Source organism: Typopeltis vanoorti, chromosome 12, assembly GCF_054136105.1.
Source record: "Typopeltis vanoorti isolate ZY-2024b chromosome 12, IOZ_Tvanoo_1.0, whole genome shotgun sequence".
NCBI lineage: Eukaryota > Metazoa > Arthropoda > Arachnida > Uropygi > Thelyphonidae > Typopeltis > Typopeltis vanoorti.
Window position 1 is genome coordinate 67,946,468 of NC_143560.1, and position 26,207 is coordinate 67,972,674.

The 26,207-nt window shown below is 38.7% G+C and overlaps 1 protein-coding gene across 1 annotated transcript in view; it reads left to right on the top strand.

Annotated features, from left to right (window-relative positions):
- Nucleotides 1-26,207, top strand: part of LOC150100865 (uncharacterized) — a 583,033-nt gene that overhangs the window by 160,547 nt on the left and 396,279 nt on the right. The gene's annotated exons all lie outside the window — the stretch shown is intronic.

Genomic DNA, 26,207 nt, shown 5'->3' on the forward strand with positions numbered 1-26,207 from the left:
CACACAATATGGAAATTTCTGAAGATCCTGCACACCAAAAACAACCCTCTACCCCCCCCCCCATGCAAACTGCACATGGAACTGCGCACACTGATATAGAGAAAACAGAAGCAATAGCAGAAAACCTAGAAAAACAATGCAACCCATCATATGACAACATAAACATCACTCACATATAAAAAGTCCACCAGCAGTTCAAGCGTACCTTAAGACAGACCACAGACAAACCTGACAGCATCACTCCCACTACTCCAATGGAAATAACCATTGGATGGAAACATCATAAAACAGCTAAACAACAATAAAGCTCCAGGTCCAGATGGAATTACAAATAGACTAATCAAACTACTTCCTTAAAAGGCTATTGTGCACCTGGTTAACATAACCAATGCAATACTAAGTATACAATACTTCCCCACTGCATGGAAAACAGCCGACATCATACCAATAAAAAAGCCAGGAAACAATCCACAACTCCCGCAAAGCTACCGTCTGATAAGCCTGCTTTCCAACCTAGGAAAGATTGCTGAAAATCCTCTCAAGACTACAAGAAAAATCAGACCAATTAGGAATAATTCCAAACGAACAGTTTGCTTCCGTCGTGCAACAAATACACCGACTAGTGGAGCACATCACTCAAGGATACAACTGGAACCTTCACACAGCTGCAGTCTTTCTGGATATTGCCAAAGCCTTTGAAAAGGTATGGCATCAAGGATTACTCTACAAACTCATACAGGCCAACATTCCAACAAACCCTACCCATCTAATAAAATCATACCTCACTGACAGATCCATGCAGATAAAAATAAATGGCACAATCTCAACTAGGCGCCAAATCAGGGTAGGAGTACCACAGGGATCCCTGTTGGCTCGTTTACTTTTCACAATTTACGTGGCCGACATTCCACAGAACCTGAGGACTACCATCACAGCCCTTTATGCAGATGACACAGCCATAATGACAAGATCTCTCCGCCAACACCTGGCGATCAGTCGTCTCCAGGATACCATCACAAAGCTAGAGAAATGGTTCTCGGACTGGAGGATACAAGTAAACCCCATCAAAAGCTCAGCTATACTATTCACCAGACGCAAAGCCTTCATCCAAGGTGACATCCAACTCCTCGGAAAAAAGATACCATGGCAGACAGAAACCAAATACCTTGGAGTACAGCTGGACAAAAAGATGAATTTCAACAGCTACATGAAGGTCATAGGCACAAAGACATCCAGAACCATAGCCCAACTATATCTCCTGAGCAACAGCAAATTGGATACATGCAATAAGCTGTTACTATATCAGATGGTAATACGACCAGTAATCACATATACATCCCCAGCATGGAGTCACACATCCAAATCTAACATCCTGAAACTACAGAGGATACCAAACAAGTGCCTGAGGATGATACTGGACGCCCCATGGTTTGTCACAAACATGCAGATCCACAGAGAAACCGGATCCCCAGACATCCATTCTCCCCTTCATGACTATGCAGAAAAATTCTTCAGCGAGGCACACTCTCATCCAAACCCACTAATCAGACAAGCTTCCAGTTATAGTGAACATGACTACTACAAATATAAAAGACCCAAGGCAATCCTGCTCTCAGTAGAACAGAGCTAACTCCATAGTTCACAAAGTGCGAGCATAAGGCTCAACCCTTCCTCCCCATCAAGCTTCTCGACACAGACAAAGGGGAAAACAAAAAGCATTTTATGCTTCACCCAGCAAGCCAGTAACGTTGTTGTTGTTGTTGTTCTCCTGTGTGCTGGTAGTTTTCCCCTCCTTTTGTACATCCTGGAGATCGCTTTTGTAGGCTGGTGGTGGATGACTCACTATCTGTTGCACTACAAACACCTTCAATAAGAGATTTCCTAATACCAAAATTAAACAAAGTCCCCTATCTCCTATTCATATTAGAATTTAAATCTGTATTTCTATTACTTTTAAAAAAATCACGGCACTTTGGTTTCAGAACAAGCACTTACTGCAATACGAACTTACAAAAAAAGTATTCTGTGTAGCTCAGTAGACCGCATATACATCCAAACATTCAGAAATATAAAGGTCAAAACTGTACAACACACACCTGTCATGTTCAGCGATCACCATATGGTGATGGCTGAACTACAATATCAACAAACAGAAACAGCTGATAAGTTTACAAACAGAAATTTCCCCCTATGGAAATTTAATAAACACCTTAAAGATGACGATGAATTCAACAATAATATAGAGAAAATAGTTGAGGAAATAGAATCCATAGAAAATGCTGTAACAGCCTGGGAGAAATTTAAACACATGACAAAACAAACAGCAATCAAAATTAGTACAATAAAAAAGCAGCAACAAAGGAACAAACAGAACGCTGACACGAAGAAATCAAAATTGTATCACCACCATGACAGAAATAATGAAAACATCAGAACAGAAATAGAAGAAATTAAAAACCGCATAACAGCGAAACAGTTTCAGGAAATAGAAGGAGCGTGGCTACGTGCTGGTCTCAAAATAATTGAAAATGATGAAGGGAAGACCTCGACCACCCCCCCCCCCCCCCACCCCCCCCCCCCCCCACCCCCCCCCCCCCCCACCCCCCCCCCCCCCCACCCCCCCCCCCCCCCACCCCCCCCCCCCCCCACCCCCCCCCCCCCCCACCCCCCCCCCCCCCCACCCCCCCCCCCCCCCACCCCCCCCCCCCCCCACCCCCCCCCCCCCCCACCCCCCCCCCCCCCCACCCCCCCCCCCCCCCACCCCCCCCCCCCCCCACCCCCCCCCCCCCCCACCCCCCCCCCCCCCCACCCCCCCCCCCCCCCACCCCCCCCCCCCCCCACCCCCCCCCCCCCCCACCCCCCCCCCCCCCCACCCCCCCCCCCCCCCACCCCCCCCCCCCCCCACCCCCCCCCCCCCCCACCCCCCCCCCCCCCCACCCCCCCCCCCCCCCACCCCCCCCCCCCCCCACCCCCCCCCCCCCCCACCCCCCCCCCCCCCCACCCCCCCCCCCCCCCACCCCCCCCCCCCCCCACCCCCCCCCCCCCCCACAAAAAGCAAGAAAAATAACATTTTAGAATGTTAAAATTAAAGTTTTACTTCAAAAATAAACATAGTGTTTTAATTTATTGCCTTGTATGTCGTTTTGACTTTTTGTAGTATTTTTGGTGTGTATTGAGAGGGGCAACAAAAGCTCTAGCTACACCACTGCATACCACTCATTAATCTCATCTGTCATATGCACTTTCACCACACTCTCAGACAATGTATTCCATATGCCTACAATCTCCATGCAAAAAATTTGCTTCTTATACTTTTAGCCACTGTTTTCTTCTGTAATTTCCAGGATAGGTCTCTTATGCTTGTCCCTTCCCTGCATTCTGCCATATGAAAATTATCCTCAGTGTTAATCCAATAAAAACCCTTCAACAGATTAAATGATTCAATCATATCCCTCCCTTTTTTTTTTTGTCTTCTATCCACCAAGCATTGCAGTCTGCATGCCCTCAGTCTATCCTCATAATCAAGATTGCACAGTCCTGATATCCTTTTTGTTATCCTCCTGCACCCCCCCCCTACCCTCCAAGGTTAATCGTCTTCCTGAAATCCCAGTGACAGGATCTCTCAGCAAAGAAATCCAGATGTAGTCTGATCAAAGTTTTATACAATGGGACTACCACCGTTTTATTTCTCATGGTCATTGTCCTCCTCAGTACATATTATTATTATTAACACTGGACACTTACACATGAAGCCCATAGAACTATGCTTTAAACTCATTCAGTATATCTGCATTCACCATGTCAGGCAATGCATTCCACTCACCAGCCACTCTCTGTGTAAAGAACCTGCTCCTTATGCCTCTGCTCACACCCTCCTTATAAAACATCCAGTTATGTCCCTTTGTTCTTCCTTTCTCCCATTTCATGAAAACTTTCATCCACATTAGTATGGTAACAACTCTTTCTTTCTTTTTCTTTTCTTTCTTTTAACGCTTTTTATAGTCACTTCTGACTATAGGTGTACCCCAGTTCTTTCCATCGGTTTCTATCCTGAGCTTGTTAGTGCCAGGGAATTCCAATTGTTTTCCTTATATTACATCCGACCATCTTCTTTCAGATCTTCCCACAGATCTTTTACCTTCATATGGCTGCCACTCCAGTAGAACTTATGTCCATCTATTGCCCTTGAGTCTTGCAATATGTCCTGCCCATTTCCATTTTTTTTAAGTATGCTTTCTCCAATATCCAAAATTTTTGTTTTAACTCTTATTTCTTCATTTTTGATTTTATCTTTGAGCCTTATGTAACAACATCCCATATTGGGGTGTTGTTACAGACCAAGAGATAAAGAAATACATCACCAAATAAAAATGTTGGGTGCAAAAAGAGTAATCATAATGGGGGACTTTAATTATCCAAACATTGATTAAGTTGCAGTATCACAAGAAGAATGAAACTGAATTTATTGAGCTGTTGCAAGACAACTTCCTCAAGCAGCATGTGACAGCAGGAACTCAAAGTCAAAGAGTATTAGATTTTATTACAGTGTCAGTGGGAGTTTCAATTAAAGACGTAACTATTCTGCTTCTGATTGGTAATAGTGATCATGCAGTACTCACTTGGGAAGTTGCTAAGTTTATGAATGTTATTATTATTATTATTATTATTATCCCAACACCTCATGGAATCAAAGGCTCATCTGGGAGATCCTTTTATCACACACACATCTCATCATACCGAGCCTTAAACTTGCAGACACCATACTCTCAGGCAAGGCATTCCAATCATTCACAACTTTGCATAAAAAAAACCTGCCTCTCACTCCCCTACTCACACCCTCTTTATACAGTTTCCAGGGATGACCTCTGGTTCTCCCCTGATCTCCCACTATTCTCTGTAGAACTTCTCCACCATTGATCTTATAACAACCCTTTACCAACTTGTAGGTCTCTATCATATCTCCCCTCTTCCTCCTCTCCACCAGACTCTGCAAATTACATCTTCTCAATCTTTCCTCATACTCAACATTCCAGAGGTCAGAAACTAACCTTAGTCAGTCACCTTTGGACCCTTTCCAACATCTCTTCATCCTTCTGAAAACCCGGTGACCAAATCTGGGCACATAAGTCCATGTGTGACCTAATCAAAGCCTCATACAACGGAACAAGAATCTCCCTACTTCTACACGTCAGTCTCCTTCGCATCATTCCCAGAAGCCTTTGTGTTGTCTTCACAATTTTGGTGATATGCCCCCTAAATTTTAGATCCTTATCCACTATCACCCCCAGATGTCTTATTTCCTCTATCTCCAACAATATATTCTCACCAAGCATAAATTTTGCATCCCATCTTTGTTCCAAATTTTAAAACCTTACATTTTGCAACATTGAACTCACATCCCCATTTCCATGCCCAATCACTCAGTTTATTCAAGTCTTCTTGCAAGGCCACAACATCTTCACTACTCTTTATGGTTCGTCCCAACTTTGCATCATCTGCAAACAACTGAATATCTCCATCCAAATCTTCGCCAATATCATTAATATACAAGTTAAATAGTAATGGCTCTAAAACAGACCCCTGAGGCACTCCACTAGTGACTTTCCTTTTCCAGGATATCGCACCCCCATACACAACTTGTTGTGTATGGGGGTGCGATATCCATCAGGTAGCCAGTCTCCAATCCAATGCACTAATCTAATATCCAACCCCATCTGCTCTAGTTTGACTGTCAACTTTTCATGAGGTACTCTATCAAAAGCTTTTGTGAAATCCAAGTATATTACTGTGTATCCTTCTCCTTCTCCTCTGTCAAAGGAAGCAATCACTTTATTGTAATAAGTAAGTAGATTACTAAAACATGACCTCCCTTTAGCAAATCCATGCTGTCCATCAAAGATTATACCATTGTTATCTACTCAACTCTGGACCCTAGTTCTCACAAGCTTCTCCAACAATTTAACTACAACACCTGACACAGAGATAGGCCTATAGTTTGATGCTTGAGTTCGATCACCTCCTTTATGAAGTGGCACAATCTTGCTCTCCTTCCACTCCTTAGGAATTTGACCAAGTGCAAGACTCGTATTAAAAAAATATGTCAAGGCAGGTGTCAACTCTCTGGCACTTTCCTTCAGAATACACGGTGATATATTATCAAGTCCCACAGCCTTATTTACATCTAGTTTACTCAACTCCCCAAACACCTCTTTCTCACTTACAGTCAGTCTCTCCTCCCCATCATCAACTGCTCTCAATCTCTCCATGAAGTCACATTCACAAGATTGAAAGATCTTTATGAACTACTCATTAAGTATCTCCACCACACATTCTGCAACAGCTGTCTTTATACCATTTTCTCCGATCAATGTCATCCTTCCATAATCATTCTTTCTTTTGCTGGCTACGTATCGAAAGAACTCCCTAGGATTCTTTTTGTGTTCATTAGCTAACTGCTGTTCATACCTCTCTTTAGCTACTCTCACCAACCAATCACCCTCCTTACCTGGAGGGTGATGGCATATAACCTTTCCTGAATGTTCCATTCAGGAAAGGTTATATGCCATCTGGGTGCGATATCCTGGAAAAGGAAAGTCACTAGTGGAGTGCCTCAGGGGTCTGTTTTAGAGCCATTACTATTTAACTTGTATATTAATGATATTGGCGAAGATTTGGATGGAGATATTCAGTTAGCTAATGAAGACAAAAAGTTCATACCTCTCTTTAGCTACTCTCACCAACCAATCACCCTCCTTACCTGGAGGGTGATGGCATATAACCTTTCCTGAATGGAACATTCAGGAAAGGTTATATGCCAAACTAAAAAGAAGGAAATTATTACCAAGTGAGGAGTATGCTGGATTCTGCATCATGGTATTGATTGTTGGATGGGAAGAACATTAACAGTGCATAGGAAGCATTTAAAAAATACCTATATGATGCAATATGAACAAGTCACTAGAGTTCAAAGAAATAAGGTAGCCATGAATTGGATGTGTAATCTTATGATACAGAAGGGATACCTATGTACATAAGGATGATATCAGTTATGAAAACTATAAAGAGAACACCAAAAGAGATACATCTATTGTACAGGAAGCTGAGTATGCAGAGAATCTGGCTCTGCAAGCTAAAGATAACCCCCAAAAAATTCTGTTGTTATGTTGCAAGTAAAAGAAAGCATGAACATGAAAGAAAAACTCTACTGAAAGCAGATGGTGTGAAGGTGACAGATGTAGAAGAGGTTGTTCAACTAATGAATGCCCATTTTGCTGAATGCTAAAAACTTGGTATATGCAAATTGCTCTCGCTATTACCTTTTCACCTGAAGAAACTCAGGTGTATGAGGAGGAGGTATTAGAGTTGTTGCACAAACTGAATAAAAATTTGGAAACAAAGACTGATGAAAAAGTTAGCATGGATGCTAAAAGAGTGTTCAGCTTGATGGAACTGGGCTGCATTAAATTAATGAGGTAGGAATATGGGAATGATAAAGGGAGTTAAAGTCAAATGGCATATTTTAGAAGTGGCTAAAATAGTGTGCACAGGATTACCTTCTTATTGAAAAATACTCTAACGAGTAGAGATAAAGTGGTTATTATCTCTCTCTCTTTCTCTCTCTGTCTTTTTTATGGCCACATCTGGACTACTTGTGCATAGCTGTAGTCACTTGGATTTCTTGTGGAGGAGGAGGCAGATAGGATTGCATAGTTTGTGACTATGATGGTAACAGGTTTGTGAAATGCTCCCTATAAATTGTCTCAATCATATCTCCACTTTTCTGCCTGAGTGGTTTGTCAGAAAAATATAGAGATATGTATTAAGTTCAATGACAGGTATAACAGGTAATGTGCAATAGTTGATTAGCGTTTAATGAAATGTTTGATAGGTCTTCTGAAAGGGGTCTTCCAACTCCATAGAATTGCCTATGTAAGACTACAATATGAGGACTCCAAAATGGCAATACACACAGCATAATAATACAGAGCAGTTTGGTCAGTCCTGAATCTGTTTCCCATTTTTGTTTATTACTATTCTAGAAACATTAACAGAAAATGACAAAATAGAGATATCTTTGGATATTCTCTATGCAGATGAATTGATTATCCCATGAGATCAAAACAAAATTTAGAAGAAAATCTGCAGAACAGAATTAAGAATAAATGTGGTGTTAAACTTGAGGTAATGGTGGGAAGTGAGGAAGGAAAAGTGGATTCATGATATACCATGAGAGCAAAATGTGTAGCAAAATTTAAATACTTAAAATTTTGCTGCTCATTTTACTAGTTACTGTACACAGGAAGAGGGATTGAAAGTGATATAAGATAAACAGTGAAGACTGGTTAAGCTAAATGGCAGCATATATATATATATATATATATATATATATATATATATATATATATATATATATATATATATATATATATATATATATATATATGCATACATAGTTTATTTTATTTTATTTTTTGTGGCTCCCACAAGCTAAAAAAATCCTAATGAGTTATTTCGATATGTAGAAAATAAAAGGAAAAATGACTATAGGGAGATGATATTAGTTGATGACACTGGCAGATTGGTAACCAATGCAGTGAATATAGTTGAATTATTTAATGATCGATTTTATCAGTGTATCTCATCCTAGTGATGGCAATATCAGGAGAAGCTGGAGTATAGAAGGTATGGCAGAAGAAGGACTGCTGGTAAATGAGCAGGAAGTATTCCTGCGCTTATTCACCATTGAGAAATTAAGTAAACTTTATATTAATTATATTGGATTTTTCAAAGGCCTTTAATCAACTGCCACATGACAAGCTAGTAGCTAAACTGAAGCAAATCGGATGGGATTAGATAGCAGACTAGTAAATTGGATTACTGACTGGCTGTCAGGCAGGTATCAGTAGGTTGTATATGGAGCAGTGGTATTCCAAAAGAGGAAGATCACTATTGGGGTGTCACGGGGATCTGTTTTGGGACCATTATTGTTTAACTCAGCAGTTCCCAAACTGTGCACTATGGCACCTTGGGGCACTGCAAAAATTCCAATATTTTTACTGAAATGACACTTATCCCATGTGGTTTTAGAATCATTTCAGTGAAAATATTGGAATATTTTGACATCTAACAAACACTGTACAAACCACTAACTGTTTTGCTTTTAGTAACACATAGTAATACTAGATGATGCTTGATATCAGAATTTTAATGGGAGTCTATTAAACTCTGGATTGTTCTAGTTACTGCAGTGCAGAAGGCAGTTGTTTCTCAGTCTGCTGCACAAACAGACATGAGTGTCACTCAGTGTATCAGTGTGAATATAGTGACTGGATTGTTCTAGTTATTTATCAAATTTTCTTGGTACTTGGTGTTTGTATATAAATAGCTGTTTCTGCGGTATTGATTTATTGAAGATCAAACCAACTGAATGACGTTGTGATCAAGCAAATTTTTGAAAGTTGTTGTTCTTATCTTCCTAAAAATGGATAAGTTTTTATTCAACATTATTATTATTATTATTATTATTATTATTATTATTATTATTATTATTCAGGCCTCCATGGAGTCAAAAGACTCATTGTGGGAGATCCTTCCTAAGAACATAAAGTCTGTCAAGACTCATTGAGGGGGGGGCTATAATTAGACACTTCCAGTCTGTTACCACCCTTATGCAATGTCACTACATTAATATGCATTGTAGGAGTGAAAATAAAGTGGACACGCCACAAACTAATGGCAGGGGTGAGAAGAAGGGGAAATGTCATAAATATGACAACAGTTATTTGTATTTTGGCTTTTACATTGACAGATGTCAATGATGAAGAGAGACTGCAGTGTGTACTGTGTATGAAAGTTTTGGCACCAGAGTGCCATTAAGAAACCAATCATTGAAACATGGTTGGCAAACCTTGCAATTATTTTACCAGAAAGTTAAACGAATTAGAACAACAAAAAGATACTTTTTTCAGCAGGTGGCAATACCAAGCAGTGCTCTGCTAGCATCATACAGGGTTGCATATAGAGTTGTAGAGTGTAAAAAGCCTCATACCATCGCAGAACAACTAATTCTACTGGCTGCTGTAGATCTGGTAAACATTATGATCGGTCAGTATGCAGGGAAACTGCTTTCAAAGGTGCTTTGTCTAACATTACTATCAGTCGCAGAATCCAGCACATGACGGGGGATCTCAATGATCAATTAATTGAAAAAATAAAAGGGAAGGAATTTGGGCTGTAGCTTGATGAAGTCACAGACAGTAATAAGGATGCACATTTGATTTGTTATGTGTGGTTTGTAGATAGTAATGACATTGTAGAAGACCTCTTTTGTAAAAGTATCACTGTAAGTACCAAGGCTCGAGACTTGTTCGAGATCCTGGACACATTTATGGTTGAAAATAATTTGGAGTGGACAAAGTGCGTTGGTGTCTGTATTGATAGTGGCATTTATGGAGGGTTGCAGGTGCTCATTCGAAGAAAAGTGCTGGATTCACTGTGGACCCATTGCATCTTTCACAGAAAAGCACTCACATCAAAGTATCTGAATCCTCCACTGAATTTGGTCTTAGAATGTGTGGTGAATATGGTAAACTTTATCTCTTGTGGCAATGTATTGTCCCAAAGTGTAAAAAGTATGAATCCCGTATGAATGAATTACAGCAGGAAATGTACTTTTCTTAAAGAGGGAAAAACACGAGTATGCCAAACACCTCGTGGAAACGAATTTTTGAGTAAAACTAGCATACTTATGTGATATCTTTGAAAAGTTAAATGTGTTAAATCTCTCCCTGCAGGGAAGCAATATGCACATTTTAAAGATTTCAGCTTTCAGAAAAAAATTACAGCTATGGAGAAGAAAAATGAAGGAAGCCTGTGGCAAAGATTTTTTTCCTTTGTAGCAGCAGTTTGTAATCTCCAATGAAGTTGATCTCTCACAACATAAAATCTGTTTTTGAAGAGCAGCTATCAGTGCTTATCAACTGGTTTGAAAAATATTTTCAAGAAGATAATATCAACAAGTTTTCATGGATTCAAGATCCATTCAGGGTTAAAGCTCCATCTGAATTTATTTCTATAGAAGAAGAAAATCTTATTGAGCTGTCTTACTACAATACATTGAAGACAAAATTTGGCAGCATGGAACTAACTGACTTTTGGATATCAGTTCCAAATCTTAATTCCATTTGCAACATCATATTTGTGCAAAGCTGGATTTTCGGCAGTCGCTGTAATAAAAAAGCAAGTATTGTATGAAAATCAACGTGGAACAGGAAATGAGGATGTATCCAGTTTGATTCCAAGATTTGAGAAGATGTTCAGTGAACAACAGACTCCCCATCCCACTAATTGCAATTTATTTATTAGTGATTTGATTGTTCAAAATATGTACTTATTTAATACTTTTTACATAAATTGTTTGTTAATTTGAAATGCATGTTTCGTTTTTTTTTAACCTAACCAACCTAACCGCACCAACTGCATATTGCAACTTGTTAGGTAGGCTCTCAAATGTTCTGACTTTGGGTGCCTTGTAAAAATTCTGATACACTAAGGGCGCCTTGAACCGAAAACGTTTGGGAACCACTGGTTTAATTTGCATGTTAATGATACTGGGCCTGACTTAACTGGAGGTATGCAGCTCTTCACCAATGATGCTAAGTTTGGAACAGTTATGAGAAGTAGAGATATTGTGGCATTGCAGGAGGATCTGAATAGACTGTATGAGTGGGCAAATGAGTGGAGTTATCAATTTAATGTTGCAAAGTACAAGGTTTTGAAAATTGGTATGTAAGGTAGGTAAGGATACAGAGTACACAATTTGAGGGAGGTAGAGGAGATGAGAGTGGGAGTGATGATGGATAGAGACATTAAGTTTAGGGGCCACATTGCTGAAATTGTAAGAACATCCCAATGCAATATGACAATCATGAAGAGGACATCGACATGCAGAAGAAATGACATTATGGTTCCCTTATATAAATCTTTGATCAGTACACATATGGGTTACAGATATGGTCACTTGGTTTTCAGGGGGATGAGGATGTATTATTGGAGAAGGTTTATTAAGTTAGTGTCAAGTTTATAGAATGTTAACAAGGGAAGATTGAGGAAATGCAACTTACAGAGTCTTGTGAATAGAAGAAAGAAGAATGGATATGACATATAAGTTGGTGAAGGGGGGTGTTTCCAGATTAATGTGGAGAAATCAGTATACAGTGTGGCTTTTTGTCTCAAATTGGGTTACAATTTTTTTTTTTTCAGTTTGATACAAGTGTCCTTCAAAAGTGTTGTTATTGGAGTTTTTTTTATTGTTTATATTGTGTTTTGCTGTTGGTTTATTCTTAGCTTAGCGTACCAATGGCTTGTCACCAAGTCCTCCCCAATCTAAGGACTACATTTTGCATATCATACTTTTGCATAGCATACTATGGGATTTTGTAGTATGCAGTGCTTGTGGCACGTATGCATCCCAACAGTTGGATATGTGGCAAGTGAGAGATTGGAGTGTGCATATATGCAGAAAATGTAGGAAATAGGAAGAACTTTGTGAGTTGGAGAGTAGCATAACAGAACTCAGCAGTGTTGCAGAAGAATACTAACCTAGAGAGAGACACGTAATGTCATAGAGGGTGAGGATAACGAGTGGAATGTAAATGAAAAAATAAAAGTGGGAAGTGTGGAAAGTTTGAATCATTATGAAGTTTTCGGAGATGGTCTTAGTTGGGAGGATGAATGGCGAGTAAGAGTTGGTAGCTTTCAGAGAGAGAGAGATAGATGCACTGAAAGAGGAAGTGGAGTGTCTTGAAAATGAATTGAGAAGAGTGAAAGAAGAGATTAAGTGAATGGAAGGGATGAATGCAAATCATATCAGAGTAGGAGTGAGAGAGTTATGTGAATGATAAAAGAGGAGAGAACAGAAACTGCAGAAGAGAGGGAATGAGAAAAAGGCAAGGCGAGTAGGGAATGGAGAGATGCCAGGACAGCAGGTAAGTAGGGGAACAAAGAAAGAAAGTATTAGAGGAGAGAGAGAGAGAGAGAGAGAGAGGGATTTAGGTGAGTAAGGAAGGAAGAGAGTGGTAAGAGGTGTGATGTATGGAGACTCGATGATCTGTGGTGTGCAAGATAGGATGCCTGAGGAGTGTTTGCTTGGAAGAACAATAGAATGTGTGGTTATGGCAATTAAGTGGGGTGAAAGGGTGGATGAAATAATTGTGATGGTGGGCACAAATGATTTGAGAGGTAGTGTGAATCTGGTGAAAAGAGATCTGAGGCTCATACTTAAGGTTGTACATAAGAAGACTCAGAGAGAGAAGATTGTGCATGTATTACCCAGGTATGATAATGAAGAGCTGAGAAGAAGAGCATTAATAATGAATGATATGATAGCCAGAATGTGCCAAAAGAGAGAGGCTTGGAGTTCGTGGATGCTTGGAGGGCATTTGAGGACAAAAAGGAACTGTATGCGAGAGGCCTCCTGTATTTGAATGAGGAAGGACGTAGGTATCTGGAGAGATTATGGTTCCCTGAAAATGAGTCAGTGTAGGGAAATTAAAATTATCAGTGTGGATGGTAGCAGGGGTAGCTTCTTGTGGGAATAGGTGCTTGGGAGAAGGGGGAATACATTGGGTAATGCTGAATCCAGTAGAAGTCTGGAGGGAATAATGATTGGTTTAGAAACAGTGATATTTTTATTCTTTATACTAATGCCAGGAGTATCCAGAATAAAGGAGATGAATTGGTGGTTCTGATAGCATCAGCTGGTCCAAAGATTATTGGGATCTTTGAGATATGGTTGATTGACAGAGGATGATATATACTAACAAGAATAGAAGTAGCAGGATACAGCATTTTTCAACAGGATAGGTAGGGAAAATGCATTGGTGGAGTACTGATTGTGATAAGCGATGACTTGTGTCCTCTCAGAGTGGAGGATTTGGAAGGCAGTGGTACTAATGGTTTTGAAAGCATATGGTGTGAGGTAGACAGGATATTTAGTGAGGTGTTGCTACAAGCCAGGGAGCATAAAGGGTGAGGAGCAGGAAATGTTTAGCCAGTTGAGCTTGGCGAGTGCAAGAAGAATGAATTTTATGGGAGATTTTAACTATAGCAGTATAAATTGGGAATCAGAACTGCATGCAGTAATAAGGAAATGGAATTTCTAGAATTCTTGAGGGACAAATATCTTAGACAACATGTAGTAGAAGGAACATCAGGTTCAAGAGTTTTGTATTTGGTCATAACATCAGAAGAGCTATAGAGCTATTTATAACTGAGATGGCATCTCTGCCCCCCCCCCCCCCCGCCAGTTGGAGAGAGTGATCATGTGGTTTTAACTTGGAAGATGAATAGACATGGTGGAGTATCAAAGAGAAAGGAATGCATGTGGAATTATAAGGGAAGTAATTATAATAGTCTTAGATATCTACTTGGGGCAATTCCATGGAGGGAGGAATTGAATGGGCAAGATATTTATTAGCAGCCATAGTAGGCTGTATGCTATGAGTGAAGAGGACACAATTTGGTGTAAAATGGATGACAAACAATATCAAACAGAAACTGATAGTTAGAAAATGATGAAACCTCTCCTGAATATAAGGAGAGGGGTGGAGAGCAGATGCATGAAGAATATACGACTCAGACCAGGAGAGTGACTAGCATGTTAAGGAAGGCAAAACTGGAATATGAGAAGAGATTGGCCCTGAGATCCAAAGAAAATCTTAAGGAATTTTTTAGCTATGTGGCCAGTAAGAGAGAAATGATTGTGGAAGAATGACATTGTTGGAATGTTATTCATGTTGAAAATGGGAATAGAGTGACCGATGCAAAGGACATAGTGAAGTTGTTCAATGAATACTTTATTGGGGTATTTCATCTTGGATGTAGGTTTTAATACTATAGGGATAGGGCAGGTTCAAGGTTTAGAAGTGCAAGAGGAGAGTGTGTTTCAAATGCTGAGTACTGGATGGAATTTCACCACTGGTTTTGAGAGAATGTGCTAAAGAATTGACAGCTCCATTTACCTGGCTTTTCAACAAAAGTCTGGCCAAGGGAAAGGTACCCAAGGAGTGAAAAGAGGGTAAAATAATAAACAGACTGGAAGTAGCTACACTCTTCCAGTCTGGAAGTGTCAAATTATAGATCAGTTTGTGTTACATCATAGTTGATAAGATGTTGGAGAAATTAGTGAGGGACCATATACAGCATTGGGAAGATGAGGATAATGTTATCTGTGAGAGTCAACATGGATTTGTTAAGGGGTGCTCTTGCTTTATTGTTATTATTATTATATGACACATCCAGGGAGTTCAAGGACTCATTGAGGGAGAGCACCTACTCTACAATTCTGTCTACTCTATAGCTCACTCTAACCGCAACTACACCAACGTCATCTACCACCCACGACACTACTAATATTTCCACAGACAATCGTAAACATCCATGCCCACAACGGGATTTGAACCCGCAGCCTTTTGGCTGGAGAGCGGATATGCTAACTACTCGGCCAACCAGCTGGCAAACAAATAGCACCCAAACAGGGACTTAGTAATATTACTGCCTTTTATAATAAAGTGACAAGAGCAGTTGATGAGGGAAAGGCATATTCTGCCATTTTTTTGGATGTTACAAAGGCATTTGACAGGATACCACATGATAAGCTGATAATTGAGTTGCAGCTCATGGGTTTAGATGTCAGGTTAGTGAACTAGATTCAGGATTGGCTATATAATAGGTATCAGACAGTTGTGCATGGAGGGGAGGGGGAAATATCAAGGAGGCAGAAGATTACAAGTGGGATCCTACAGGGCTCATTACTGGGGCCTGTATTGTTTACCCTTTATATCAATGACATTATCAGTGAATTTCAGGGGATATTCAGTTGTTTGCAGATGATGTGGAGCTGGGAAGTGTTATTAGTAATAGCAGATGTGGTAGCCTGCAAGAGGATTTCAATAAACAGGACAGATGGAAAAATGAACAGGAGTATCAGTTTAATGCAGCTAAATGTCAAGTCTTGAAGTTTGGGATACATCGATGGGAGGAACTGTACTGGAGGAAGTTGGGTAGGCAAGGGATCTGGGGGTAATGATTGATAGAAACTTGAAATTAAGGGAGTACATTGCAAAGGTAGTGAAAGTAACCCAGAAGATTGTTGAAATACTGAGAAGGATGCTGACCTACAGAGATAAAAGAGTTGTCATTCCATTGTATAAAGCCCTGATCAGACCACATTTTTACTATTGTTCTCGAATTTGATCTCCAGGATTTGAAGGTAATAAATTAACTGTGGAAAGGGTGCAGCCGAAGATAACAAAGATGTTATCAGGTCTGTACAATGTTTGTTATGAGGACAGGCTGAGGGAATGTGGACTGCAGAGTTTGGTGGATAGAAGAAGGAGAGGTGTTATGATTGAGACTTTTAAACTGTTGAGAGGTAGTTACAGGGTTGACACTGGAGAGTTCTTTCGCTTCATGGAACAGAGGGAGGGAGGGAGGGAATGAGGACAAGGTGGCATCCCTGGAAGTTATGAATGGAAGCTGTGAGCAAGAGGGTGAAGAATGGTTTCTATGCATGGAGGGTGGATGAACCATGGAATGCAATGCCTGATAGAGTAGTGAGAGCACAAATGGTCAGTGAGTTCAAGGAGTGGTATGATAGACTGTGTTTTCTAGGATGGGCCTCCCATGATGAATCTTTTGACTCCATGCAGGCCTAAATCATACTACTACTACTAATAATAGATATTTCATAGTGTAGAGGGAGGCAAGGAACTAGAGAGCATCTATGGAAGCTGTATAAGGATGGTGTGGGCAGGGGAGCGAGAATCAGGTTCTTTGCATGAAAAGTGATTGGTGAATGGAGTGCATTTCCTGAAAGTGTGGTGATTGCAGAAAGCATGAAATGTTAACATAATTAGGAAATCCTGTTCTAGAGACACTGGGTGATATGAGACCAAATTCGAGAACAATAATTGATTTCAAGCCACTTCTTTAAACATCTAATAAGTGGGAGGTGATCTGAATTCATTTCCTATTTAAAAACATTAACTAACATCAATGCTATGCCCATGAAAGGATTTGAAATTGTATACCTGTTGAGTGGCTAGTATATCTGAGATTATGTGTGATAAAGTTCCTGTGAACCTGAAAATGAACACTTACAAAATTGTTACATTGTAAACTCTGTTATATGTATCCTTAGAAAGAAAGAAAGAACAGCTGAGGAAATTGAGGAGATGGAAATGTGTAAGTGGACAGAGGAGTTTCCATGATGAGTCCTTTGACTCCATTGAAGTTAGATATAATAATAATAATAATAATAATAATAATAATAATAATAATAATAATAATGAAAAGATTTGGTACATTAGTGCTTCAGGCAGACTAAGCATGCTTTAAAAATTAAGCATTTCTAGTGCTACAGGTAGACTAAGCATTTTTTTTATTGTTTATAGGTAAAAAACAAATTTAACATAATTAGGAAATCCTGTTCTAGAGACTAAACATGGAATGATTACATGATTTTAAACCCACTTCTTCAAATGTCTGATAAGTGGGGAGGTGGTCTTATACCAGGTACTGAATTCATTTCCCATTTATAAACATTAACTAACATCCATCCTATGCCCATGATAGGATTTGAAATTGCACACAGTATCTGCTGAGTGGCTAGCATATCTGAGATTATGTGTGATAAGGTTCCTGTGAACCTGAAAATGAAAACTTACAAAATTATTACATGGTAAACAATGTTATATGTATCCTTAGAAAGAAAGAATAGTTGAGGAAATTGAGGAGATGGAAATGTGAAGTAGACAGAGGAGATTAACATAGTGAAATCAAATAAATTCTGAGGATAGGGACTATGTATAGAAGTAGGATAAGGATGATTCATTTGGAAGAGCATTTGATATGATAGCAAGAAACTACCCAAGGCTCAAAAGTGATGGTGGGAGTTTTTTTAGGAAAGAATGTGAAGAAAGTGTGAGCCGCAGAAAATGATGCCAAAGATAGAGTTAAATAGATGAGCAAGAGCTCCTGGGATTTACTAGGATTAATGAAACTAAAAATTTTGAAAAAAAGGTTGGTTGCCAGTCTCTATCTTCATCATTTGATAATGAGTGTGCTTTCTGGCTAAATAGACAGACAAAGATATCAGTAAATGCAGCAGACAGTTATTATTATTATTATTATTATCCAGGCCTCCATGGAGTCAAAAGACTCATCGTGGAAGGTCCTTCCTGAGAAACACAAAGTCTGTCAAGACTCATCGAGGGGAGGTTCCTCCCCTCCCCTAAGAAACACAAAACACAAAATCTATCATACCACTCCTTAAACTCATTGACCATTCTCACTCTCACCACTCCATCAGGCATTCCATGGTTCAACCACTCCTCACCCTCTTGCTCACGGTTTCCTTTCATAACTTCCAGGGATGGCCTCTTGTCATCACTCCTTCCCTCTGTTCAACCAAGCGAATTATCACCATCTCATGTTCCTAATCTTGGCTGTTATATTAGTGTATGTGTTACCGCTAAAGTGCAGAAATCAGTTATTCTGCAGATTATCCAGGTATTGTGCAGATTAACTAGGGTGATTCGTTAACGTGTGGCAAATTACCTAGATAATCTGCACATTACCTACTAGGCACTCGTTAAAGTGAAAATAAGATCTTTTCTGGAACAACAGCAACGTTTCTGTACGCTTAAATTAACATAATGTTATTTATTTATTTTTCGACATCTAAAGAATCAAGTTAATGCAATCGACAATCAACAAATTAGTTGATAGAATCAATCATCAATCAATTAAAAAACTATAATACAAAGAATCAAACGGTTTAAAATATTATTACAATTAAGGAAATGAATTTGCAAAACATATGACACTGGCAAAACCAAACTAAAAGTGGAGGGAGAGGGGGGAAGGAGTAGGGAAAGGAAATGAGAGAAACAAACTTTTGAACTTTAACGATACAGAAGCCGTTAATGTGCACATTACCTAGGTAAAATGCAGAAAACTCTTGATTCTGCACGTTAACGGAGCAAATCAGTTAATCTGCAGATTAGCTAGGTAATGTGCACATTAACGGCTGTCGAGCTTTAGCGGTAACATATGTATTATCATGGTGTATTCTTTGTTTTAATTTTTCTAAGTTTAATGTAAAATTAAACATCTAGGGACAAAAAAAAAAAAAAACTTACTTATACCAAGATTGATTAGAATTCAACTTGTAAATCTTCTTCTCATCAACGATTAGTCATTCAGTTGTTCTGGCTTCACTGGTCTTTCCATCTTGCAACTTCTTTGCCTGTCTCTCTCTCTCTCTCTCTCTCTCTCTTTCCTTCTTTCGTTCTTTTCATTTTGTTCTATATTTAATTTCTTTTGATAGCAGATATCTTTCCATCCTAAATAACTTTCCATTTCTCTCTATATTTTCTTTGATATTTTCATTTAAAATATAAATACTCATCTCTCTCTTCTTATCTTCATCATTTAAATGGTCTAATTTTGTGCATCTCTTAAACATTTTTAAAAGGCTATTTCTGCTGTCTATATAATAGCACATCAGTAGCGCAATTGGAAGAAAGACGGTACGTTGCGCCCTTCGATTGGAATAGGCCTAAGTTTGATTCTTATCGCGATGGGAGAAATCTTTATCTGGATGATTTCAGTCGAAGGTGAGTTAGCCAATCTCATACGGAGGTAGCACGGTTTTTTCTCCCAGAAACTCGGGTTTTTCATCCTGCATACAGACAAATCGGCCCTTGAGAACACACGCAATTTACAGACATAGCATATTAGTTGTGGTGGTGGTGGTGGAGGAGGTGGGCGGTAGATGGTGTTGATGGAGATGATTCGTAGTAGAGGTTCGGTGTAGTGGTTGAGACAGTTGTAGGTGTCCTCCCACGATGAGTTTTCGGACTCCTTGGAGGTATCAGAAATAATAATAATAATAATATTCACTTTGATCATTCTTTTTAACGATGCATATTTTGGAACCATTTACTGATTTTGAAGTGGCCATTACTTTATATAATTTAAGTTTCTTGTCTTGTTTTTTTATTTAATGTTCAAATTGTTTCACAGATTTTCTTAAATTTATTTATTTTTTCATGTATCCTTGTCTTTTACATATGTTATTATACAACAAAAAACTGTCACCTGTTCTGTTATTTTATCTTCTATGACTATGTTTGATCAGATATAATCTCTGCCTTTAAATGCTATTATTTTTGCTTTCCTTTTTGAAATCTTTCCATTGATGTCTTATTTTATTTAATTCATAAATTGATATTTGAAGGTCATCTTCACTATCTTGTCACATAATCTGCTCATCTACATACATCGTTATTTTGATAACAAGTCATATGGTTATCTAGATACCTTGTTGTATTGCTGTTTCCCATATATATATAGAATAATGCTGAAGACAAACTACATCCCTCTCTTACACCTTGATTAATTTCATTCTCACCTAACTGTATCTTAATTTTTGTTTCTTTATATACCTTGTACTTAAATATAATGGATATTTGTGTGTCATCATATCCCACCACTGAGCAGGACCACTCAGTGGTAGGATGAGCCTGCCACTGGGCAGAGCCACGATTGAAGATTCTTCTTGGTGGTCGGGGTGGGCCTGTCACTGAGTGGAACCACTGCTGAGCAATGAGTTGAATGATCCTTCAGGTCATTCACTGAGATTAGAGTGATCTGAGGGATTGCCTGAGTTTTTGGAGAATTTCCTTTATTATATAGTGGAAATTTGCTGAAGTGGTCTCCACTGAAGCATATGCTTTTCCCTGAGATATGAGTGGCTCTGCTCAGTGGTAGGATGAGCCTGCTACTGGGCAGAGCCATCACTGAGTAATGAGTTAAATGATCTTTGGGTCACTCATTGACAAGTGTCCGAGGGACTGCTTGAGTTTATAGAGACTCCCCAAGTAGTCAAAAGGTGTCACACCTTATTACTAAAATACTCTGGATTAGAGACAGATGTTGAAAGTTTTTTCACTTGGTTATTATGCTATAAATTAAAGATTCTAAGAAATTATATTCTTGGTTTCACCCTTTATGCAAGTGTAAGCAAACAAAAGCAATTGATGTGAAGTCATTAGATTTATGTACAAGTAGCTAGTCGTGAAGAGACTTCATGGGCAAACTTTGTTTGCTTATGCTTGGGTAAAGGATGAAACCAAGAATATAATTTCTTGGCAGCTTTAACTTATAGTCAAACCAAGTGAAAACATCTATCGCTAATCCAGTGAAATATGACTTCTGCATTACTTCAACCATATATTACTTCTGGGTATGGCTCCCATTGATGAGACTTCAATAAAGGTTGAAACCAGAGTGGGTAGTGGCTCTTCCTATAATGCTTAGCATTATAAATGTACTTAAGGATATGTGCTTTTTGCATTATGGTGCACTAAGGTAATTGATGTGAGGTCATTAGCATTTATACAAGCAGAGGCGTAGCTAGGGAGGAGCAGAGAGGACGGTCCACCCCGGGTGGCACTTTGAACCTTTTTGAACTTTTGCAGTTAAATCTAAAATACAGTCTCAAGAACTAATTTCCAAAGATTGTAATGCTAATTACAATCTTTGGAAAAATGAAAATCTTTGGAAATGCTAAATTTTTCTCACAATTGTTGTAAGTGTTGCTAGTTGTGAGAGAGTTTGTCTAAATAAAATTGATGAAGAATTATCTATATTATTATGAAATAGACTTCGCCAATGTCATCGACAATTTTGCTGACAGAAAAACAAGAAAAATAACATGTAAAGTTGAAATTAAAGTATTACTTCAAAAATAAACATGGTGTTTTAATTTATTTCCCTATACGTCGTTTTGACTTTTTGTAGTATTTTTGGTGTGTATTGAGAGGGGCGGCAAAAGCTCTAGCTACACCACTGTATACAAGTATCCCAGTCGTGAAGAGATTTCACTTGCAAACTTTATTTGCTTACACTTGTATAAAGGAAGAAACCAGGAATATAATTTCTTGGCATCTTTAATTTAAAGAAGGTTATTTCTCTTTACATGTGCTCAATACAACAGTATCCGGATTTCAGAGTTCTGAAAAAGCCAGAATATGGTAAGGTAGGATAGTATTCTTAATGACTGTCATATTCATGATGATGATGAATATGACATTCATCCATCCAGGAGGTTGACTACCATGATGTGACTCATGGTTGACTATAGGCATAAGGATAATGTGGTGAGGCTCCTATCACTTCTATATTTTAAGTATTCATGGCTGTAGGTCTGTGTGTGTGTTCACAGGACCAGTTTCCCTGTTCTGAGGGATGAAAAACCTGAGTTTCTGGGTGAAGAAATTGTCTACCCCCATATGAGACCTGCTAACTTGCCTTTAATCAAAAGAGACCAGATGAAGGTTTTTCACATCATGGACGAGAATCAAATCCATCTTTCCAACCAAAGGGCTTCATCTATACCAACTAAGCTATGTAGACTCACTGACTATCATATTATATGATGATATAATAGTCCTTTTAGGGGTTTTATATAATAGATACAGGTGAATCTTATCAATATATAGTTAATGGGCCAAGTAAAAAGTGTAGGGAGTTTTTTTTCACTTGGTTATATAGTGTAATTACTTCTCAAAAAATTATATACTTGTTTTTATTCTTACCCAAGTGTAAGGAAGCATAGTTTGCACATGAAGTATCTTCATGATTAGGAAGTGTGATTTGCATTATGGGAAGCTAGAACAATTGATGTGAAGTCAACAGCTTTTATATACAGTGTAAAGGTACTTCATTTGCAAATTTTGTTAGCTTACACTTGAGTAAGGATTAAAACAAGAATACAGTTTCTCAAGTATAATATACACGTAAAAGAAGGCCTTCCCTAGAAGTTGAGTAAAAGCGTGATTAGCAAGGATCTGAGGACTAGTTTTTTTTCCTTGCAGAATGGAGAATGAATGGAATGGGTTGCCTTAAGTGGTTGTAATAATTGTTAGCATGGGTCTCTCATAGTGAGTTATGAGATGGGCCTTAAACAGTGAGCCCACTTCAACTCCATGGAGATGATTAGTTAATATGGAAGATTATATGAAAGATTAATAATATTAATATTATTACGATAACCTCCATGGAGTCAGTAGACTCATCATGGTAGGATAACTTCACTAACAACATATCTATCATATGACCCTTGAAATCAGTTACACTCCCTGCATTCACCATGAATTTTGGCAATGCTTTCCATTCACCAGCCATTCTCAATATAAAAAATTTCCTCCACACCCTTCTTCACTTCATCTTTACACAACATCCAGGGAAGAATGAGAGGCCATCCATAATAATATTTTTATAATTTTCTTTTTGAATCTCCTTCCTTTCTTCTCCATTCTTTTTATAATTCCTTCTGTATTGATCTGATAAAATCATTTAACTAACTTGAAGGTTTCAATCTACCTCTTTTCTTCCTATCCATGAAACTCTGCAATCTCCATGATTTTAATAGACTGACAACATGGGCCAAGGAGAATTGCTGTCAGTTTAATGTGGCAAAGTTTAATTAATGCATTTTGGGATGAAAAGATTACCAACTGGGTATTACATTGATGGGGCTGTACTTTAGGCAATTTAGGGATTTGGGGGTGTTGGTGGATAGGGAGGACATATTGCAAAAATGGCTAAAATAGCTTATTGGATTACCCAGTTATTGAAGAACATCTCAACAAGTAAAGATAAGGAGATTATTATTCTTCTTTATAAAGTTTTGATAAAGCACCAGCTGGACTGCTGTACACAGATTTAATCACATTGCTTTCGTTAAAACAAAGAGGGAAGTAGAGGCAAATGACCAAGGTCGGGACAAGCTGTGGAACACTCCTTGTGAAGATAGGTTGAAGATTTGTGGGTTATTACTGCAAGAGGTTGATTGGCAGAAGATTATTTAAATGCTTTTATAGGTTTGACACAGAGAAAATTTTTCTGTACAGAACTGGTTGGGACAGGGAATGTGGTCAGCAAGGGTGTAATAGATTTTTGCTTAGGGAATGGTAAATGAGTAGAATATCTTGCAAGTCTGTGGCGGGCACCTTGTCTGTGAAGGAGTTCAAATCAAAGTATGACAGATATTGAGTGAATCTTGGTTAGTGCTTAGCAAAATGTTTAGGCCCCCCCCCCTTCAGTGAGCCTACATGTTCCATGGTGTTGCCCACATAATAATAATAATAATAATAATAATAATCTATGTATCCTGATCTGTGCATAGAAATTGACATGTAGCCTGATCACTTATACATTAGCAATATCATTTCCTTATCCCTACTTGTCAGTGTCCTTCACATTATAACAGAAATCATTCAGAGTAATCTGTATAGCTTTTTCAATTTAATTCCTTAACTTCAGGCCACCTTCCACCAACATCCCTTGTTTCCTCTAATTCTGGAAACAAAGTTCCACCAATATAGTATACGTGATCTCATCTCTTTAGGTTAAAGTGTATGACTTTGAATTTGGTAACATTTAAATGAATCTGTCATCTGCACAAAGCATCAGTGTGTTCAAAATTATTATTATTATTATTACATGACACCTCCAGGGATTCCAAAGACTCATCAAGGGAGGGACTCTACAACTCTCCATCTCCACCACTTAATTCACCAACTGCAGTGAACCGCATCACCTACACCAACGGCATCTACTGTCCTGATATGATGACATCTTTCTGACTACATGAAACTTCCTAAAATGAGTCTTTTGACTTCATTGTGGTTTGTTATCATTAATTATAAAAATATCAATAATATTATGATTATTAACACTGGACCTCCATAAAGTCAAAACACTCATTGCATGAGGCAAACACTGTTATACACGAAGCCTATGAAACCATGCTTTAAACTCATACGATGTATTTGCATTTACCACAGTATCAGGCAATGCATTTCACTCACCAACAGCTTTCTATGCAAACATTATGCTCCATATGCCCATGCACACACACACCCTCCCTATATAGCTTCCAGTTATGTCCTCTTGTTCTATTCCCCCCCCCCCCCCCTTTCTTCCATTCCATTAAAACTTTCTTCCACATTAACATGGTACTCTTTATCAACTTAAATGTTCAATCATATCCCCTCTCTTGCTATTCCTCTTATTCACAATGCTTTGCAAGGTGCATTCCCTCAATCTCTCCTCATATCCCACATCCCAAAGACAAGTTATGATCTTAGTCAGTCTTCTCTGAACCATTTCCAATATATCCTCATCACAATGAAACTAGGGTACAAGATCTGTGCAAAATAATCCATACAAAGCCTGATCAAGACCTTATACAATGGAACCAGGACCTCTTTATTTCTACAAGTTAAGGTACTCTGGCATCATTGCCATAATCTGATATATCTTCACAAATTGTGCAATATGATTTCTGAACTATAGATCCTTATCCACTACCACTTCAAGGACTCTTATCTCTCAACTTCCTCCAGAAATTCCTAGTCAAGTTTGAACTTTGCATACTATTGTTGCCTATCAAATTTCCAATCCTTACACTTTGAAATATTAAATTGACAGTTCCATATTGTTGCCCACTTATACAATCTCTTGAAGTCCTCATGTAAGGCAAAAACATCTGTTTGATTCCTCATCAGTCTCCCCAGTTTTGCTTCATTTGCAGATAGTTGTATATCACACCAGTTAAACCTATCCCAATATCATTAATATGCAAATTAAAAAACAATGGTCCCCAAACAGACCTCTGTGGCATATCACTAGTGACTTATTATTATTATTATTATTATTATTATTATTATTATTATTATTATTCAGGCCTCCATGGAGTCAAAAGACTCATCGTGGGAGGTCCTTTCTAAGGAACACAAGTCTATCAAGACTCACCAAGGGAGGTCCCTCCTAGGAAATGCAAAGTCTATCATACCACTCCTTAAATGCATTGACCGTTCTCACTCTCACCACTCCATCAGGCAATGCATTCCATGGTTCAACCACCCTCCATGCAAAGAAACCACTCCTCACCCTCTTTCTCACAGTTTCCTTTTGTAACTTCCAGGGATGGCCCCTTGTCATGACTCCTTCCCGCTGTTCAACCAAGCGAAAGAACTCCCCAGTATCAACCCTGTAACCACCTCTCAACAACTTATATTTATCTTTCAACAACTTATATAATATTTATAAAATATTATATAAATATTTTATAT